Genomic DNA, 21,999 nt, shown 5'->3' with positions numbered 1-21,999 from the left:
ACTTTAGTTACCAGCAATTAAAATTTTAAGTTTGGATTGCAATTTATACTGATGGCTTTGTGCGAAGTTTTATCACTTTTAAAACATGCTGTGCTTGTTTGATTAAAAATGTATCTTCCTGTTAGAAAGAAAGACCAGAAAAAAATTCTATGTCCAGCAACTTTTCATTTTAGCCATATTTCATGGAAGGATTAGCCTATGAAAGGTGCCTATCTTTTGCAAAAATTAGAATCCTGATTCTCTAGGGTATTCGAGCATGTAGAACAGGTAGCTAAAAACCAAACACCATGTGACAGCTGTAAAAGAATATCAGACAGATGTTGTACAACACCTTTTCAGAAGTTATTTCATTAAAGTATTAACTCAAGACAGTATCAAAATCATTGCTAATTTCAAAGGTACTTAAAATAGTTAGAAATTGAATCAAAGTACTGATCTGTGGATTCGAATCAGTAACTTGCTGAAATCAGAAGACTCAACAAGTTCACACTTTAGTCAAAGATAAACCTTTATAGTTTTTCAGAGCCCTGAGAAAATTCCTATCTGTGATTTTCTCTTGATTTAAGCAAAACAAAAATATCTCCCCAAATGTATTCCTTTTGAAGAAAAAACTATCAATTTCCTCCCATCCACCCTGTGCAATGCACTATTAAGTAGCAATGAGCATTTCAGGACGTGGAAGTCATGTCTAGAACTGAGGTTGGTTCATCTTGCAGTAGGCAGTTGCTGGTTTGTTTACATGTGTCCACATCATTTCACTTTACATGATGTCAACGTGCCTTTCAAACCAAATTTATTTTGACTGAAAGCAAATTTATGTAGTGCAGGAAGCAGTGGAGCCTAGGAGCAATGCTGATACATAACCAACTGCAAATATTTTCCGATACCATTATTTTGTCTTCTAGGTATGTTCATAGAGGAGGATTTCTTTCACTTTAGAAAAGGTTTGTGTTCTGTTGATTTACTGCTTAAAAATAGATATGTCTTCATTCTAGATGTCTATTGAGCAAGGACACTTTGAAATCAGTGGCCTGAAGGCGTATGTTTCTTCTTGCAGTAATTTTCAGATATTTCCTTGATTCCTGACTTTTCTTCTTTTTGAGACACAAATTCTCTAACATGTCTTCTGCCCCAGTTCCAGCTAGCTTCTTATATTAAAACCAGTCTTTATCCTTGTCCTCTTAATTTCCCTTATGCAATTTGTAACCCATGGAAGAATAGAAAACATACAGAAGAGTTGAATAAAACAAATCTACAAAGAAAATTGTTCATAAATGGAAAACTTAAATAAGTTTTAGAAAAGACACTTTTATTTTCATTACATTTGTGCCTATTTTTGTGTTTTCTGAAACGGTTAGAACTAATATCAAAGGTAACATGCAGTATCAGTAGGCTTGCGGGGTTTGTTTTTAGAAAAGAAAAAGCTCTGCAGCTTGGAGATAATATGTAATGTAGTAGTTGCTAAGGTAACTGCATGTTTTTGTGAATAGTGGAACAAATTAGGTGAGCAAAACATCTGTATATTGTCAATATGGAGGTTAGAGCTGCCCTTAAGCTGTAGAAATTAACCTCTTCAGACCTGTTAACAAAGCTGAGGAACATGAAGGAGGAATAGTCATGCTGAGCTCTCTGTTGAGCTGGTACTCCAGTGAATGCTGCTGCCTCTCCCTGGGAAGCAGAGGTTAGGGTTGTGGCAGTGGTGGGTCTTCAAAGGGCCACATTCTTGTCATACCTGGCTGCATGAGGACTGGTGTGTGCCCCCCGAGTCCTGCATCAGGAGTGGCCAGTTCTCTCTTTCAGCTTACACTGGAGGTGGTTCTTGGTTGAGTGTGCTACTAAAAAAAGGGAAATGCAAACTTGGTCCTTTGAAGAGATACCTGTAGAGGCTGAGTGTGTCCCACCCCCATATGTCCAATCTCTGAGAACACATAGTAGCTGAGTGCATATATAATTACCTGTGTGTAACTTCACACTTTGACAGGTTTAAGTAGATGAAGCCTAGGTGCTATTATCAGCTGTTTTATGGATGTAACCAGCTACCTCTTTGCCAACCACTGGTGAACAGAAGGATGTGTTTTGTAAAGGTCTGAAAGATGAATTTTACAGGATGAAAGCCTGATGCTGTTGTGTGATTAAAGTGCGGTGGCTCACAACACCAGTGAAAATCTGGCCCATACCTACAAAGAGGTAGATATGATTTTATGTGGGAGGAGAAGCCTACTGAATTTCTTCTGGCATACCAGAGGCTAAAGACTGAAAATGAGAACAGTAAGAATAGTAAAATCCTTAATGGTTCCAAATCTTTTAACACTAAAAATGATTGGCCTCATTGCCATTCAGAGCAGGGATTATTTTCCAGAAGAAAGTCAAAAAGTCCAGGAATGCCTAGGTCTTGGTGATTTTATGTGCCCATATTTCTGAGTATCTGTCTCTGGGATTAAAAAAGATCTTTGTTTCCTACCCTTGACATGTCTGCCTTGGCTTCCACAAATTGAACTTGGCATGCCATAACAGGATTAGAAGTTTCTGCATAAGAGTGGAGCAGTGAGGTTATGGGGTCAGAATAATTTGAAATGTGGAGGCAAAGCTTTGTATGATTAGTTTCCAATGTTCTTTACAGGAATAAAATTCACTATTGTTACATGGAATGGGAGGTGAGTGGGAAACACCCAAGTGTTTTGAACTATGTCCTTCTCATCCTTTAAAGCACATTCTCGAATGAAGGCAGGGGGCACACAGCTGCCTGCCTGGGAGAACAGAGATGTGGCGGGAGCTCTGCAGGCAGTCTTGTCAAGACCACATTCATTGAAGGTCACCCAGATTGATTTGAAGGCAACTCAGTCATGCTAGTGCTGGGAGTTCCAGCTGAACTGTTTCCTCCCCAGACTATTTGTTTTGAATAAGCTGTAGCTCCTGCACCAAACCAGCCCCATGGCTCATCATGGGAATCAACTTCTTTGTGAGAATTGCACTCAGCTTCTCAGGAGATTTCACTGTTCCTGACAGTGGGGCTAGTAGGTACCAGTAACCAGTAAAGCTCCATCTATTTTTGGGTTAGATTTAGCCCAGCTGGAACATGTATCTTTATTCAGTAGATGGTCATTATGTGATGCAGCAGGTGCTTTAGAGCTAGGGGGTCAGATTTATAGCTAGAAAAGAAATAAGTATAGACTAACTTCATGACAGTACTTACCAGATAAATGCAGCTGTTATTTATTTATTTATTTTTTAAGTAAACTCCTGCAATTGCTGTTACTGAGTAATTTTAACAAGTAATTTTGTGATTAGGTTTTGTATTTGATAATGTAAATTACCTTTCAATAAGAAGACTTTGTGCTGTAGGATGTTACTTGTTGAATCTACCTAATTACTTCAGGAGTTAGGAATAAATACCAAGTTAATTTTGAATTGGGAAGTAAGACCTAGACAGAATTACATGGTTTGCTGGTCTGTACATAGGATTTAAAATATTTTTCAGAGAGCATCTGCATAGATAGAAAGAAATATGTTTTAAAATTAGGCAGGTACCATTTTACACAGAATTATCTGGTCTTTAAGAGGAAAAAAATCTATTGTTCCCAGCTCAGAAGTCTCCTCCATTTTGTTTCTTCTAGCTCAGTGATTACCAGAATCTCATTTTGGAGACACTTTCAAATTCAGTCACCTGTGTGCTCAGAATTGGATCATGGGATTCTTTAAGATTTTATAAAAGTGACAATTACATTGGTCTGACACTGCTTGCATCCATCCCATGGTGTTTTCCACTTTGCCTAACTTAAGTTTTCATGTCTCTTCAAGCTTGTTGCAGTCAGGATTGCTTCCTACTGTAAGATTTGAGACCATATGAGAAGGAATAAGTTACTAGCATGGGGCCTCATGCAGCCCCATCAGTTTTCATCCTCACTTTCCCAAAAGAGGAGATGCTGAGAGCTCTCCTATGGAGGGTAGGACATTGGGCACTATATTAGAAATACAAGCAGATAAAGAAACAAACCCAGTTTCCTGTGGCTATTGTGTTTTGTTAAGTGGTAAATGCTTATTATATACACTTCAAAATCACACCCCCCATACCTCTGTGCTTTGTAGTGTACCCTTCCAAATAGCACTATCAGAGTGGGGAGATAAACATACTAATAAAGTATGGATCTTTATAAATACATTATTGCTTGCTTTCTCTTTTAAAACACATTTATCTGGAGAATTTGCTTTCATATCTCCTCTCCCAGCTAGAACATTGATTTCTCCTCTTTTAATAGCGAAAGTTTTCTTTCTTTTCAGTCCCTACCTTGCTTACCCCAGTTGTTTTGCTGTTAATAATTCCTCAGTTTACTTTCAGAGATCTCTTAATTAAAAGTCACGAGTCTTTAATTATTTTACAATTCCATGAAAATCTTTCAAGAAGGTAAATGCTGTCAGTTCGTGGCAAGTGTTGACACCTGCATAATATCTGTCACCTTTTGGGTGAGTGGTGATTAGTTTTCAGAAGAACAATCTCAAAGTTGTACTGGAAAACCGTTCTTGTTATTGGCCTCTAACAAGAAGATCCAGACTGTTAATAGCTGACAGTCTGAAATGCATTTGGAGCCTATCCAGAAAATGCACTTTTGGCCTATTACACAAAATGTATGATTTTACATGTTAAAAAACCTCCTATCTGTAGAGAGCAAATTTTATTCAGAAGAGTTGGACCTAGAAGGTTAACTAAAATAAGAATTTCCTTCTTTCTTTTCAGCCTTATAGTAAAGTCTGTGATCTGTCAGAGGGAGAAATGGAGGAGTTGAGGAGTTCAGATACGATAGGTAAAACCTATAGTATGTTTTTCATCTGCTTTGCTGGTAATTCAGTAGTTTACTGGACCAGAGGAAAGACAGGTGGAGCAAGCCCACTGCCACTGAAAGTGTGACAGAATGATCTTAGACTGTAGAGGTAAATACAAAATTCTTGAGTACAGGATGAATGGAAAAGGAAGGTGTTTCCATGCTTGATGACAAGGGGCTGTGACAGGACAGAAAGGAGGAAAGAATGACAGAAGTATGTATCTGTTCATGTTGTACACAGTTCCCTAAACTACTGCAAATGTGATTTCTTCTTCGTGCGTAGAAGGTTGTAACTTGTGAACTGCCTTCATGTTCTTTGGATCAGACAGATTTGTTTTGTGGTTTTTTTGCTTGTAGACAGTAAAATAGCAAAGGGGAAAAAAATCTGTTTGATAAACAGAGACATGCTAATAATCATAGTGGCAAATGGAAAATATATCAATTAGAAGAGAATTCAGACAAATAGTTGTAGATTTAAACCACAATGAGAATCACGGTTTGTTTTGACAAACAGGAAAAGTAATTCACGAGGCAGTTTGTGTTGCCTACAAATGGAACAAATTCTGGAGGAAAAAATCTGCATTACATTTATTTCTGACACTCATAACAGTGATTATAAGGAGTTTTGCTGCAGTGATAAATGTACTGTGAATCACATAGGTTTGTCCAGGGCATTCGTCTGGTTGAAAATTACAAATCTCTAAAATATGCTTCTAATATGTATTACTTTCTAACATTAAGAAGGTTAAAAATTCATTCTGTACCAATGTATAGAAAAGCAGTATGGTATATGTGTGCAGTTCTGGTGTCCTCAACATAAAAAGGACATGGAACTGTTGGAACAAGTCCAGAGGAGGGCCACAAGGATGATCAGGGGACTGGAGCACCTCCCCTATGAAGACAGGCTGAGGAAGTTGGGGCTGTTCAGCCTGGAGAAGAGAAGGCTGCGTGGGGACCTAATAGCAGCCTTCCAGTATCTGAAGGGGGCCTATAGGGATGCTGGGGAGGGACTCTTCATTAGGGACTGTAGTGATAGGACAAGGGGTAACGGGTTAAAACTTAAACAGGGGAAGTTTAGATTGGACATAAGGAAGAAGTTCTTTCCTGTTAGGGTGGTGAGACACTGGAATGGGTTGCCCAGGGAGGTTGTGAGTGCTCCATCCCTGGCGGTGTTCAAAGCCAGGTTGGATGAAGCCTTGTGTGGGATGGTTTAGTGTGAGGTGTCCCTGTCCATGGCAGGGGGGTTGGAACTAGATGATCTTGAGGTCCTTTCCAACCCTAACTATTCTATGATTCTATGATTCTGTATTGCATGGTTGTTAAAATTAAGAATGTAATACTCGAGGAAGAAATGCATTGTAATATGGGAGGTGGTCAGGATTTTGGAGGACTTAACAGAAGCTGTAATTTCATACGTAACTATGAAATAATATTTTCTAACAGAATTACTATTTTAGATGGAGTCATAGTGTTTTTAAAGAGTTGAAGCACAAGGAAAGTTGAATATGTGTTTGAATATAATGTACTGCAAAAGGGATGCTGTTGATACCTGAATTGGCTGCTAGTTAGTTTTACGTCAGAGTGCATGAACATCTCTTTTCATAAGTAAGTTCACAGGCATTTAAAGCAAGGACATGTTCTGTTTCTGGAGTGATATTAATAAGTACAGTGGATTCCCTGGAATAGTCAGAAAATAGGAATAATTTGGTAGTACTGAGTTATTTACAGGCTGATATTCTCAGTCAGAGATATATTGCTGAGGTATATTTAAAAAGTAGCCAAGTAATTTGTACAAATAGTAACTGTCATAACTGAAATAATTGTCCAGAAGATGTAAGTGTTTGAAAACAGGGATTAGCTTTCTTGCTTACCTTATTTTGTGAATATTGAACTACGAATCTGAAGCTGGGTTCAGGTTAATGTGTGCTGTGAATGCAGTAGTCCAGTGTTTGAGAATAAGTTCTTGTAGACTAATTGTTATTGTGGGCATATGTTGAAGATTTGTTATGCAAATATGTGTAGTGTCGTGTTAAGATTAGAATCAAACTGATGGCTAAAAGGTCAAAAGTGGAGATAATGTACATCCAAGGGTCCTGAACCTACTCTCTTACGGAGCTTTTATTTGTGTATATATAGTCCTGGGATTTTAAAACTGTTCTCATATCTCTGAATCACTAGCTGAAAAGCTAAAAAACCCAGAGTTAAGTGTAGAACAGAATAGGACTGCAAGGTCTTTGGGAGGAGAGAATGACAGCTTTAAGATGTAACTGTGGTGCTACGTGTGTTAATGTCAGTATATGTCTGATATTGAGGGGTATTACCAAGTTCATGGAGGTTTTGTTTGATAGTAGAGGCCCAAGAAATTTGATGGGAAGAGAGCATTAAGTGTTAGGATATCTAGCACATATACTTGATAAACTATACATATGGTTATACAAGGAGAATAGCATTTTAAAGGAAAAAAAAATACTATGGATGATAAAATAAAGGACAAAAAATTAGTATGAAAGGATACCTCATTATTTAAAATGCCAAAATGCTTTATTAAATTCAGGATCTCCTCTTACTGATGAAAATTCAGAGAAGCCTTTTGACCTTTCACTGTTTTAACAACTGTCAGTGGCTGAGCCATTATATTCAAAAGCAGTTTTACAGTACATTTGAAACTACATCACCTATTTATATTAATACCTTCATACCACAACCTGAAGCACAGCTCCTTTCTAACCAAACATTCAATTACTGGTGGCCTACTGAAAAGATTAATGAAATGCAGACTTTATTAGCCACAGTGCAACATGTAATTTCACTATTGATGTTACTGTTGTTGCTCACCTAAACCCACACCTTTGACCAAATGAATTGAGTGCATTTGATCTCTGAGAGTGCTTAAAGAGGATAATTGACTGATGCAGAGGATGGGAGCATCTTGAGTTAGGTGGCACTGTGTGTATCAGGTGAGAGGAGTACTTGTCTGGTGACACACATTCTTTCCCTCTTTCTGCTGTGGTCCTTTGGCCAGGTTCCAGGTGAAAACTAACATCAGACAGCATCAGTGCTTGCTGAAGTGCAGCAGGGCACACAGTTGTATATTAGTCAGGTGAACCCACCTGCTGCACAAGAGAACTTAAGGAACTTAGAGAAAAACAAAGTTGATTTGATTTAGTTGTTCTCTTACAACATGTAGAAGCTGAATATGGCCGTCTGGTAGGAGTAGCAATTCCTTTTAAAATACTGATCCAAGTGAGAAATAGTTGCATTGTTAAATTTTTATTAGTTTTTTATTGTTCTCTGGGCAATACAGATCTCCTTCAAAGATGTATGTAAGCCAGTCTGGTAATCCTTGCTTATCTGTATTTCATATTTCTAGATCCCAATCAAAAGAGACTTAATAGGTCAGTCAGTGTTGTCTCAGACTGGCTTCCCTTAGATTTGTGCATTTTTAGTCCAGACTGCTTAATAAACTGTATTTGTGTGGTAAGGCTGTCTGTGGGTATGTGTTTTTGTGTTTAGCATTGGCAATAGAGAACGTGCAGTTTGTAGAGGAAAAAAGGAGCCCAACAGCAGATGGAGCAATGAACTATTTACATTGCTGTATTCTGATACTGTATGTGCTTTTTTTTTATTTTGTACTTGCTCCATCTCCTTTTCCTAAGGCTGTTCAGATCAATTGTCAAATACCTGCCTGTCAGAAAAACCCCAACAACTTTGCCTTTCTATTTGGATGATTAATTGGGTAATTTCAGTCACAGGGAAGTTGCCAGATCTTGTAAAAATGGGAGGCGAAGGGACACAAAATCTAACACCTATTGATTAATAACAGATGTGTATTCAGTGGGATGGAAGATAAACTGCTCTTTCCAGGGATTTGATAGATTGGGTGCTTGCTTCCCAGTTTCCTGGGGAGCACTGCAGGCACCTTTGTTAGGCTGCAGAGGGTGTTATCTAATGAATTTTCATTGATTATATGAAAGTGAACATTGATCAGGTCTCTGTTGCCAGTCAAGTCCCTGCTTGTGCTGCTGCTTCTGCCAACCTTCTTCCAGTAAAATATAACAAAGACAGTTTTACCCTGTTTCTCCTATTCTGTGTTATTTCTTTGTGCTATTAAGGGCTGACTCGAATGATGTATGTTCTTAGAAAAGATCAAGCCCTAGAAAAATCAGCCCAAAGAGCATCCTTTCTTTATCAATTGCTTTGCTTAATGCATGAAGTGGCCAGCAGAGTGTATAATCCAATGTTTTGCTCAATTAGTAAATCAATATAATCCAAAGCAGATTTATAAACTGCACACAGACAACCTGGGGAACAGGATCTTTAAAGCCGATAGCATCAGCCAGCATGTCTGAAGTTATAATGACAAAAGGACTGGTAAGAGAGTAGCTAAATGCGAGATTGCTTTGTAATGCCATTGTGAATAAAAGGGACTCTACTTTTATACGCAACATGAGGAAAAAACATTGTTGCCCTACCATAGTGCTTTTTGTGATTCTCTGTGTTAGCTATATGTAGATAAATAGCTACTGCTACTAGAAAGAGTAGAGGGAAAATACAAAGAAGCAAAAGAAGAGATTGATGGGAGAGCTAGTAGGGAACTTCATGAAACAGTAATTCCTAATCCACTTGCAGAGGAATCCTGAAGTGTTTCATATGTGATTCAGTTTTTTTTTTTTTTCTCACCTGTGATTACTATTGTGCTTGTTTGTCTTGTAAAATTAGTTGCTGAATTTTTTTGCATTATGTAAGCTTCTTTGAATGAAATCTGGATTTACTCTTAATGATTCCCTGTCATCTTTTATTCCTGCAAGTGTCCTGGTATTTCTTTTGAATTTTACACAGGGGCTTGTATATGACTACATTTCAGCTTTACTGCAGTTTCCTCATGTGAAGGCCACATCACTGGCAGATCATTGAACTGTGGAGAACTGCATAGGATCAACTAGCTGGGTATCAACTTTATGGTGTGTTGACAGGCATTTTCCTGGTTGTTAGCAACAGAGGTTAAACTAATATAAAAATCTCCTTCTGTCCACAGAAAGTACTGTCTTGGTTTGGTCTTGTCTTGTGCTGTCACCAGCAATAGGCAGTGGGCTACCATTTCTATTTGAAAAATTGATAAAGGACAAATTTAATCCAGATGGAAAGTAGCTATTAAGCTATTAAAATTCCATCTCTTTACTATTTAGTGTGGGTTGTATGTGGCATTTTTTGTTCATCCCTTTGTTTTGGGGATTTTTTTTTGCTGTTACATGCATGAAAGCTAAGATGGTTGACTGCTGCTGCGTCACTGCACAGATGCACATTAAAATGAGCATCTGCTCAACCTCTGACTCAATTTTTCATCGCGATCCCACCAGCATCACTTCTGCCAACTGTGCTTCACGAGATGTCATGACAGCAGCTCCAAATGGGGTGGCTGAATTGCAATGCTCCTTAACCAAAGGGTGCTTGGGTGAAGAGGAAAGACTGCATGACCAGGTAAAATTAAGATTGTTGTGTGATAAATTATACTTTTTTTCTTTCCTTGCATCAGTCAAACTAAAGTTGCGTAATCATTGGTATTAGTTTCTAAATTTCAGTGACTGTGCGACTGAGAAATGTCTGCAAGCAGAGAGAAGTTATTTTAACAAAATACTTAAGTGTTCTACTTAACCTTTTAATGTTGCCCCTTAGAGGTGCAAACTGCAAACTTGTGGCTTGGGAGTAGGCTGCACTTTTGCTGCTGGACATGGGTTGGCTGGAGTATCCAGAACCATCAAATTCCTGAGAACCTCCTCCAAAGACAGGAACTTCTCCTTAAATGTGAAAATGTTATATGGAGCTACATGTAATAATTTGTTTTAATTTATGACACATCAGAACCTCTGTAGGATTTTTTTTTTGTCTGAGCTTAATACTGTTTGAAAGAATTTCCTTTGTAACTAGAAGCTGAGGAAATAACAGTGGTTGTTAGTTTTTTGTCACAGAGATAAATATTAATGAAATACTTCATATAAGCTATGGTAAAGCCTTCTTGGAAATTCAGTCAGATCTTTGTTCATTAGCTTGAGAGCTTGTTTATCATTCATGCAGTAGCTCACCGTTCTGGAGGAATGCAACTATGTTCAAATGTCAAGAAATCTGTGTTGTGTGTCCTGTGATCTTCTCTAACTCATTTTATAACTCATTCAGTCAGTTCCCAAATTCTACAATTACTTTGAAGTATATGTATTATTCACAAATATTCATAATATTATAGAAAACACTTCAGATGGCATAAAACTTGTGGGTATTTTCCAGTCATGTACAGAGAAGTAGCATTATTATGTGAAAAAATAATTTGTTTAATCACCTTGTGCTTTGGGGCTTAACTGTCTTTGAATGCCTCCTGAGAGCTTTCCTTTAATAGCATCCTCCCAGCTGACTACTCCAGCCTCTACCGATCTGTTCTTGAGGTACTCCGCACTGTTTTTCCTCCTTAGCATAGCCGTACTTTTACTTTGAAGTTACATCACTCTAACTCAAGATGTTGTGTTCTGATCTTTTACAAAGAAGTAATAATGAAATTACAAAGGTCTTCCTGATTCCAGCTCCTCGGGCTAAACCACCTGCTAGCTGGGATTACCTGAGGCTTTCCATCACTAGGGTTTTCCCATACTGCCAGACTTCAAAGGAAATGTATTAAATGTTACTCTGTACTAATGATTAATTTTAATGTTGTATAATACAGTTTCTGGTTTTTCTTGTCTTGCTTCGAGATTGATGCAACTTTGTCTCTTAACTCATTTAGAAGTTTTGATTTGATTTGAGTTTTCAGAAAGGGCCTAGGTAGCAAAGGCCAAGTAAGTGTTTTCATCTGGCTTGATCAAAAATCTGCCCAAGAATTCAGGGTTTTCTAAAGGGAATAATTTATTTATTTATTTATTTTTAATCCTGAGAGATGCCTTGTGTTTTTAAGAAAAATGTATACTACTTCTTCTGTTCTTTTGTAGAATTTAAGCAGGATTTGCTCACAGTTCAAACCCGTCTTCAGTGTGCTTAACCAGAATGTACTTTCTTTGTGGGCTGATTCAGGCTGGATCCTTGATTTTTGCTTCTGTTTTTGATATGACATTTTTCTCTTTTCCATTCTCCCCTGCTCTTCCTTAAGCACATATCCCTCAAATACAGCTGCTTTTGTTCACACAGTTAATGGTATTGACAAGAGTGTGTTTGAGGAGATGTGTCCCCTGTGCTTGGAGAGTGCTGTCGTTTCAGCTATCTCCTTCCAACAAGGGACTAAATACTGCCTTATATGCAGTAAACTATAAAAAATCTGGTTAAAAATCTCACCCCTTCAGCTCTATTGGAATTTCCATGAAAAATGCAACAGTATTCTCAGTGGTTTTATTCACACACATTAAGGGACAACCACTAGGCTTAGAAAAGTCAGGGGGGCTGTTTTTCACTTTGGAGCATCTGAAGTAACATTAGTGGAACAAATAACATTTTATAATTTGATCAGAGCAAGTAAATACAAAAAAATAGAAAAAAGGAAGGCTGATGATAACAATATGGAGGAAAAGCAGCAGGAAAATTAAAGATTCAGAAAGCCCCTATCAGTGTTGCCAAGTAAAACCCTACTTCAAAAACTTTGTGGTGTTTTTGTATCATAAGATCTCATTCTAAGATGCTTAAGCAGAGGTAAGATCAGTTGTACTGCATGCAGACCGGAATCCAATTTACTGTGTTTGTATCTTTCACTCACACATCACCAAGAAATTGGTCCATCTTCCACATAGTTGTAACCACTTCAGGTTTTACAGATTATTTTTCTGTCATTTGAGAGACAAGACTGAGTCGTGAAATGCAACAGAAACTCTAGGCTTAGATTATAACCTGCCTTGCCATTGAATGTCATAAATATTTGGACAAATTATAAGTGTCCAGTTTTTATAAATTTGCAGTGGAACTTTACCTCAAAAATAAAATAAACCTGGAAGCGGAATAGCAGACAACCGAAAAGTTGTTGGGTTTATTTTTCTTCTGCTATTCATATTTTCATTTTTATTTTTCTTTTAAAAGAACCCTCCCAACTAAATTTTTAATTCCTGTTATGAAAGCTGTTTTGATTTAACAGATACTTTTGTTGTGCAACATTTCTAAATAATTTTGAAATATCTAAGGCGTATTTTGTAAAATTCAAGGTTTTTACAAAGTGATGCAGCATCTATGTCTTTTGTAGCTCTAAAGTAGGGTTGTGGTTTGTTTGTGTTATTTTCTTTTTAAGTTCAATTAGAAAAATACCTTTATGTCTCTGCAGCATTGAACTTCTTTCTTCTAATGACATATGAATATTTTTCATTTGCCTCTAGATTTTAGTCCTAATTTTGAGAGCAGAAAAATAGCCCCAAATATTTCTACTAAGGTATTGACTCTATTTGGACATGAGCCGGCAATGTGTGCTTGCAGCCCAGAAGGCTTATAGTATCCTGGGCTGCATTCAGAGGAGTGTGGCCAGCAGGCTGAGGGAGGTGATCCTGCCCCTCTGCTCTGGTGAGACCCCACCTGGAGTACTGTGTCCAGCTCTGGAGTCCTTAGCACAGGAAAGACATAGACCTGTTGGAAAGGGTCCAGAGGAGAACCACAAGAATGGTCAGAGGGATGGAGCACCTTTCTTACGAGGAAAGGCTGAGACAGTTGGGGTTGTCCAGCCCAGAGAAGAGAGGACTCTGGGGAGACATTATTGCAGCCTTTCAGTTCTTAAAAGGAGCCTATAAGAAAGATAGGGAGAAACTTTTTAGCAGGGCCTGTTTCGATAGGAAATGCCTATTGAATGCGCATGTCTTTCAATAGAAAAGGGGTGATGGTTTTAAGCTAAAATTGGGGAGATTCAGGCTGGATGTGGGGAAGAAATTTTATGATTTAAACCAAAAAAGCTGCCTCTTAGAATTTTTCAGCTTTATAACATTCAGTTCTATCACTGTCCATTATAGCAGCATTTTGCAGTGCATAAGGCTTTTACTATAAATAAGCATTTTCCTAATACTCCTGTGAAGTACAACATTTCAGGATGCTGCATAGAGCTTTGTGCTTTCCAATTTTTATGTTCTGCTTCAGTCTTTCATCTTTAGCCATTATGATAGAGGTTATCATCTTTACGCATATGATGGTGAGATTTGTGCATATATAGTTAGCTTTCTGTATCAGTCACAACTTTTAGAGTAGCTTACTTGTACTTTCTAGAAAGTTGGTTTCATTATCCATGCTGTCCATACCTGACAACATAAGCCAACATAACTTCTCTTAGAAATACTTTACAGTGTTACAGCTTGCTGTAACAACTGTTGTTTTGGATTTATCCACTATTGTAGAGAGCACCCTAGGAGCAATATAATACAAAAGACTCAGTAATTAGGTCAGATTTGCAATTTCTTCCCACCCTGATGCTATGTAATAGCCTTGTATTATTGCAAGAGTGACATAGCGGATCTGAGTTGTCTGAACTGTGTTCCCTGTGCATCTTCTCGTTGTTGGGAGTTTTGTATTAGCTTTTCATACTTACACTGTGACTTGATGAGCTTTTGCTTTTCCCTCTGTTTTTGTCAGTGTGGAGCCTTTCTTACTCAAGTATGTTCATTACTCTCTTTATGGCAAATTAAATTTAGAATTTTTTCTAAGGCCAGGCTTCTAATGGTGTCTAAAAATAATTTCAAGAACAACAGTGTAATGTGTTTCAGTAATTGTTAAATATGAGCGAACTGACTAGGCTAAAATGAGAATCAGGCCAATTAAACCTCTCTTTGAGGATAGTGGTACTTGTAATTAGAGACGCTAAGGAAATGTTTCTCCCTTGCTCCCTGCCACTCCCCACCTTTTTTCTCACACAGGATGATGGAAAGTGAAGGAAGAAAGCACCGACCTGAAGAGCTAAATGCTCAAGCATTGTAGTGGTCACATGGGAAACTTCAGCAGTTTCCCAAGAATATGAAACCTTACAGTGAAGTTTCTAGAATGCATTTCTGTGAAATGTCTTGTTTTTCTTGAGAACTGGTGCCTTGTGAGGGAAAATGGTTTCTCTTAGCAAATCGCAATAATGCGCTATTTGTAGTGGTGGAGAAGGTATGCAAAGTGCCCCATCCAGTGTTTTGAGTACCTATGATGAGAAGTGTAGCCATGGACGTCTACTCTATTGTAGCAGCAGTCTATGAAAAAATTAATAAAATAATCCCCTCTGCCCCCCCCAAAAAAAACCCACCCAAACCAACCAACAACAACAAAAAAAACCACCTAAAAAGAAAACAAAAAAACATGTCCAAAACCAGAACCCCCCACCAGTTTAAAAATAAATGATTGACCTTTTCTGATGAACTTTTATTCCTCATTAACTAGGTGAGAAGTTACGTTATGAACTATGTACCAGGTGTACCATCATCTTTCCCTGCAGCTCAAGGTGGAACATTCAACTTAATCTCAGGTCATGATGCTGTTTCTGTACATTGAGAGAACCTGAAGAGAGCTCGGTGTAAGGACGTCTGCAAGTAAGGAAGTTTTGTGTTTATGTGAGTGTCAGTTTGCCAGGTTTTTCTACTAGGTAAAAATCTATCAGATTACATAAGGTGATTTAAAATTATATAGTTGTTTTTTTTTTTTTTTTTTAATATAGTACATAACCTGATAATCTAGTTTCTCAAAAAAGCAGTACCTCTCTTTGAGGAAGACTTAAAATGGACGTCTCTAAGGAGCAGCTCCCTTCATACAAGGAATGGCATGCAGTCCTATAAAATGCAGGTTGTGGTCTCCAACTTGAAGATGGTATTTCTTATTCTTTACTAGGCTTTTTAATCCTGCCTTACTTGCATCTAACCAATTTCTATTTTAAGGATTGTAATTTTTGCAGTACCATGACACCGTGGAGAATTGCAAACCTCGTCCGTTTTCAAGGTCTTTTGTTTTTTGACTGTTCTGGTATTGTTTCATTTTGTCCTGATTTAGGGATACATACGCTGGAGTAACTTGGGTGGTCTTAACCTGTAAGACTGAATATGATGTTGAATGTGGGGAATTGAATGAGTTGACTGCCTCTTCAAAAATAAATCATATTTGTGAAGTGATAAAGCTTGCGGAAGCAGTGAGCATTTGTCAGTTCTCATTGTTCAGCGGTAGACATATGGTACAGTTGTGTAATGTAAATTTAGCAGTACAACTTTTCTGCTTTTTTGGTTTCTTTTTTAAGAAACTTTACACTTACTTTTCTGAGTGTGAATAAGATTACAAACTCTGCAAGGTTTTGTTGGCCCTAGACTTTGTATGTCACAACAGTTTCTAGTGTCTTGCATGTGGCTTAATTGGCTCCCAGATGTGAGAACAAAATGCACCTGTTTTTCAGTGATCTGTAGAAAACATAGACATACGCAATCACATTGTTTGAGTGTATTGGTTACGAACCCCATAGACTATTTCTTTTTTATAGCAAGGCTTCTTTTTTTACAATTGGTGAGAATTTTATGTGGAAGATTTTGGGGATCTGGTGTGAATATGTATTTCCTGTTCAGTCAGAGATGTAAAACCCAGCATGACTTTGTGTTTGCAGTAAGGTGCATTTTCCCTGAATTCATGGCATTACAGAATGAGGGGTCAGATCAAAACCCAGTGCTAACAGCAGCAATGAATATATGACATATTGCTGTCGGCTGATACTTTTTTTTTTGTGTATGTGGAACCTAAATGAGGGCAACCTTTATAAAAGATTGCAAAATAAAAAGAAAGGGGTTCTCGTATTAGTGAATTAATGACTCTAAAATATATACATCTAAATGGTAAAACAAACCAAATCAAACCCAAACAAACACAAAACTCATATTCCAAATCCCCTTCATTTAATTATTAATGTTAAATACAGCTCTTGGAACATTTTTTAGTAGCTGTCATTAACAAGAATGCGGTTCCAATGGTGGTATGTGATACTACTGTCTTTTCACAGTGTTTTTAATGTAGTAGTCTTAATGGGACAAACGTACTTCTAATTCAAGATCACCTTCATCCAGTCAGCTACTACTAAAACTCCCTCTGTATTTAAACCTTCTTCCCTTAGTGAAAATTCATCATAACAGAAGAGAGGTGAGTGGAGGTGATATAAAATATATACCGACAGGTACAAATATGTTTTATGAACTTGTTACATTAAGCCTTGGGAAATCTTGTACACATGAATGCTCTCACAAATTATCTTGTATGTGCATAGGAGCAAACTACTATTTTTTAGTCTTCAGGGTATCTGCAAGTGGATCTTTTCTTGCCTGCTGAGTGGAGAAATACAGCAGTAAAGCTTTAGACTTTGCAAGGTCACTTCAGACAGATAGAATTGTATGAAATTTCTTGTTGAGGCTTGAAAGCAGATGAAATTCAGGTGGTTTTACTTTTCAGTATGATGTGAATTTCTTACTAGTTTGGGAAAAGTAAGTGAAAGGACTAGTTGAAGTGTCACAGAAGTGATTAAAATGTTCTTCCAGACTCTGCGGTTACAAAAAGGGAAGGAAACCGTAGTTTTAGAAAGAGAAAAGTAAGCCAAATTACCTCTGAGTAAAACTGGCATTTTCTTTTTTACCTCTTTCCCCACAGAAAGGGTGTTAGAATCTTGTTCTGTGTAATGTGTTGGTCAAAAAAGAAAAAAAGACTGAAATACTTAAGTTGGTTAGATGAGGCTTAATTACAGCATTATATATTTGATGCTTTTCAGCATTAGCAGCTATGTCCCATGTGCCCTACTCCTGCCACCGCAACTCAGGAACCTGCAAAACACAGTGTCACATCATTTTTAATTGTAGTTATGTCTTCTAGATATGAATATAGAACATTTCTTTCACTTAAAGGAGTTTTTGTTCACTTTCCACCTTCCCATTTGAACACACAGAGGGGTGATCAGAGTTCAATCATGTCTGGGATGCAATTGGTAATTTTTTCAAGTGTCAAAAGTACTTTTCAGATTTTTCAGGCTAGTTCCAAGCTCTGGCATTTCAAGCAACGACAACAGAAGCAAAACCACGCAGCTATGAGTAATTTGCCATTTCCCAATAACTTTCCAAATAGATTCGAGTAGGTTTTGCATAGCTTTCTTTCACAATTGCTTTGAAGAGTATTCAAATGTACCTCTCATGTTGAAACAATCTCGTACTTAGGTTTCCCACACCAGCCAGTCGTGTATCCTGAAGTAGTCCTCTGCAGGGCATTCCCAGACTGATGTGTGAGAATTTAGTGGTTGAACCACTCCTGTTTCTTCCATGCAGCTGCCAAACCAGTTGTTTTAGCTATCGACTTTCCCTTTTAATCTTTGCTGTCTTGGTTATTCACATTTACTAAAGAATGAATGTTATTAACTCAGATGATGACACAAGTACTGAACACAAGCTTGTTTAAACTGGGTATGTAATTTGAAATTTATAAGGGGAATCTTCAAGTGAAAGCAAGTTCTTCACCAGTAGTGTTGGAGATTCTGTTAGCTTTTCAATCCATATTTGAAAGGAGCACCTTTATATTTTCTTTTCAGTCTTGTGTCAGAGAGAGGCTTCTGTGAATTAATATAAAAGCTGTTGCATGTAACCTACTACAGATAGGCAAACAGGGACAACAAAGTGTATCTACCTTGGGAAAGTGGTATAGAGGAATGCAATAGGTCATTGGTCTGAGAGTATCTGCTGAATAGGTACTGTACACGCACCCATGCATTATAATGGTATAAGCCACAAAAAGCTCCTATTAGAAATATGAGGCTTATAGTAGATGCCCACTATAATGCCAGAAGAAAAGAGAAATAAATGAAAGGTGTTGGAGAAACAAAGATTGCTGGTGAAGATACGCTGAGCAAAAACTATCAATCCTTGTTTAGAAGAGTAGACACTAAAGTTTCAGTGTGTCTTAGATGGCAAAGGAAACTGCAATTCATCTGAATGTTATTGAAGGGCTTTCTATTCCTCTTAACCCATATAATTGTGTTTTGATGCTTGGGAGCGTGTGTTCTTCTTCTTTGGAAATCAGTGTGGTCCTTACTAGATGCCTTGCATTCAAGGGAGAAGATTTTTTACAGTTTGAAAATCCTAAGGATGATGGAAGATATTTTATGCTACTTCTCTCTAATCATGTTTGTGAGTTCCCTGTGGCTCAAACCTTGCAGCTGTGTTAAGTCATTGTTCAGTAAAACTGCCGATGTAGAAACCTAAATCTAAGGGTATTAGAACTGAAAATACTCGATATTTTCATTGTGAATTTCCTAAGACCCTCTTTATAGTCTCTCTCACTTGTAAACTATACAATTAACTTAGGTTTTGTGACCAGCTTGCTTTAATATTATTTAAAAATCACTGTAAAATATAGAGACTTTGGAGTAGTAATTACAGAAGTAATGGGGAACTGTAATTATTTGAGCTGTTGCATTTTTCAATTTGTCAGTATATTTTTGTATTGTTCAGATTGTGTTTTACAAATCTCAGGTATGAGATGGAGAACTTGTCCTTTAAAAATGAGTGTTGGTGTATAGTAAGTGTAGTAACAATAATATGAAAAACTTGGTATTGTATATGCTTTGGAAGCAGTGAGAAAAAAAGAACAGGGTAGTCAGCTCTTGAAGATCCATTGCTGCAGCATTAAAATAAACAGGAGACTAAGCTTTAGTGCAATTTAAAAACAATTAATCTCAAATAAAAACATAGTGGCAGCATAATTTATGCAAATCTATGTAAATAGGTAGTTATGGTGAATTAGAATGTAGTATTACTGAATGGACTGCTCAAGATCTTAGTAACTGAAAAGACTGAATACCCTGTTTACCAGGAGAAAAGTCCTTTATTCTGTACCAGTTGCTTTAGGTTATTAATTTGAGAAGCTGATCATTTTGGACCATTAATCATCATAATTAGAGACAGATTTAGTGAGCTTTAGTGCAGTTCTCAACTAGATTAATAGTTGTGTTTATTAATATAAATGAAGTAAATTGGAAGCATGACATTATAATGACGGGGATGAAACTGAAGGAACTCTTCTGGATTCTCCCAAAACTCCCATTAATTTAAACACGTTGTTCTCCAGTAGTTTGCTTTGTTTTGTTTCAGTCTTTTATTTTATTTTTTTTTATTATTATTTTTTTTTCTCCTGCACTAAAAGTGCTGTAGTTAAGCCCAGATAAGCAGCCTAGGAGAAGATTGCATGCAGTGAAATCTAACCATGTTTACAGTTACTTAATATCCATAGATTTTTATATTTGGGTGGAGAAGGGAATATAGAGAATTTAGCAGCCATGGGAAGTTGTACATTTTTATTTTTTGCATATTCTTATCAGTATGATCATGTTTTTTCATACATCTGGAGGCTCAGAGCCAGGGTTGCCAGCACATGCAAGAGTTTGTGCGTATGGAGACTCCTACCCCAGTGTGGCGCAACAGTTACGAGCATTGCCACGCAGAAGTCTAAGTAAGAAATACTGTGCACAACGATGTCTCCTTGATGCTTCTCTCAGGTAGGGAGACTGAATTTTCAGTCTGCTAGAGATGTGACAACTGCATCTATCTCTGGCTTTACTTCAGAGAGGAGGTGGCATATGCTAAAGTGTAGTGTAGAAGTGAGAGGTTTTCCCCAGCTCTGAATTGTTTGTATCTTTCCTTTCCTGAGGGCAGTTGCCTTCGTAAGTCTGGATTTTCCTACTCTGGGGTTAGCATGGCAGATAAATGATGGCTTGTAACAGGATGTCCAGTGTCTGGACTTTCTGCTGACCTTTCCTTGGGGTTCTGGCATGAGTTCTGTGGGTCTGTGTGCTCCTGCGCATCAGAAAGGGAGATTTCCAGATGCTTTATTGAACTTGTGTGCTGAAGCACCTTCTTTTTGAGCTGTGTCTGTGGTTAAAGGGAAAAACCTCAGATTTCTTTAGCATTAACATCAGTTTCTCATTTATAAACCTGATGTTTCAGTGCTGACAGAAATGTGAGGTTCTCCTGATGGTCTGTTCAAGCCTTGTAGATTCTGATTCTAGCTCTTCCCTTCCCAAATTATTTTTTTAAAAATTAGGAAGAAAATGTGTTTTACGAGATTAAGAGACTCTTTCAAAATGTCTATAAATTAAAAATCTTCAGGTGTGTTTAGCAGCTGGAGGAAATCTGCATGCATGTGCATATCTTTTCCTATGTCCAAAACCCATGGACTGATCCACAGATCCCCAAGAGCTGTCAGCAATTTCTTCTCCAGTGTTTTTTTTCCTTTTAAAGGTATTCCCAATCCCCAACCAAATAAAAGACTTTTTTTTTTTCTTTTTAACAGGGTGGTTATTGACCTCCTTTCATCTTCTTTAGCTTAAGTACACAGGCATAGCTCTGTATTGAAAATCACATTGCAAAGCTAAATACTTACAGAAAACTTCAGAGCTCTCTCTAATAAAAAGAAAAAAACCAAGGTGCAAGAAAGGCAGCAATTGCCTTATTCATGTGCTTTGAATAGCAATTTCTAATAATGCAAAATACTACGTGGCAAATGTAAAGAAGATAATTTCCTATCCAATCCAGCCTCCTGGTTACAAATCACCTGACAGAAATACCATGAAGAAGTAGTTGTGACATGTGCTCCTCTGTCACTTCAGTTATTCCACAGCAGCTTTCTAGTGAGCAAGTTGGGAAGTAAGACCGGCTTTCAAGTGGAAGCTCCTTTAGGGTAGGTGGTTTCAGTTTTGCCTCGCTTGATTTAAGTAAGACAAGCCTGTTTGCAGTTCTGAATTATTTTGGAACGTGTCTTCACATGCAACTTTTCATACTGTTTTGGATCGTCTTAAAAGAAATCTATACCTGTAGTTGACCTACTTAATCTATGCAATTATTCCACTTTGTCGGGTGTATGCACATCTTGTTCTTGTCTCTGTATTTTTTCCCAGCTTGGCAGTCATTCTTTTTTTAAAAAATACCGTATGGTTGGTAATGGGAACTTAAGTTCAGTATTTCTTTTGATAAAATTACTGGCCAGAAGAGTGGAGGCAGAAATCAGACTGCCGCTTTGCAAAATCACAGCTCATTCACTGCCTTCTCAGAAATCCTGCTGGATTAATTCAAATGTTTTTAATAGCGATGAGTAAGGCAAATGGAGTCCTGCTGAAAGAAAGTGAAATGTCAGGGATTGTTGGTTCTAGTTAAAAATGCACCCGTTTCTCACCAGAGCTTCATGCTGTAACATCTTTTTATCTATGAATCTACTA

The 21,999-nt window shown here is 37.5% G+C and overlaps 1 protein-coding gene across 8 annotated transcripts in view; it reads left to right on the top strand.

Moving 5' to 3' along the window:
- The window catches only part of NAALADL2 (N-acetylated alpha-linked acidic dipeptidase like 2), a 672,041-nt gene that overhangs the window by 146,324 nt on the left and 503,718 nt on the right, over window positions 1-21,999 (top strand). The window contains exon 1 of one of the 8 annotated variants that reach the window (XM_065674558.1): window positions 10,191-10,295. The exons of the other annotated variants lie outside the window; for them this stretch is intronic. The gene's annotated coding sequence lies outside the window, so the exon portion shown is untranslated. Of the gene's footprint in view, window positions 1-10,190; window positions 10,296-21,999 lie in introns of those variants that run through there. 8 annotated transcript variants of the gene reach the window in all.

This window comes from Lathamus discolor, chromosome 3 (assembly GCF_037157495.1).
Source record: "Lathamus discolor isolate bLatDis1 chromosome 3, bLatDis1.hap1, whole genome shotgun sequence".
Taxonomy (NCBI): Eukaryota; Metazoa; Chordata; class Aves; order Psittaciformes; family Psittacidae; genus Lathamus; species Lathamus discolor.
This window is presented reverse-complemented; position numbering and strand designations above follow the sequence as displayed.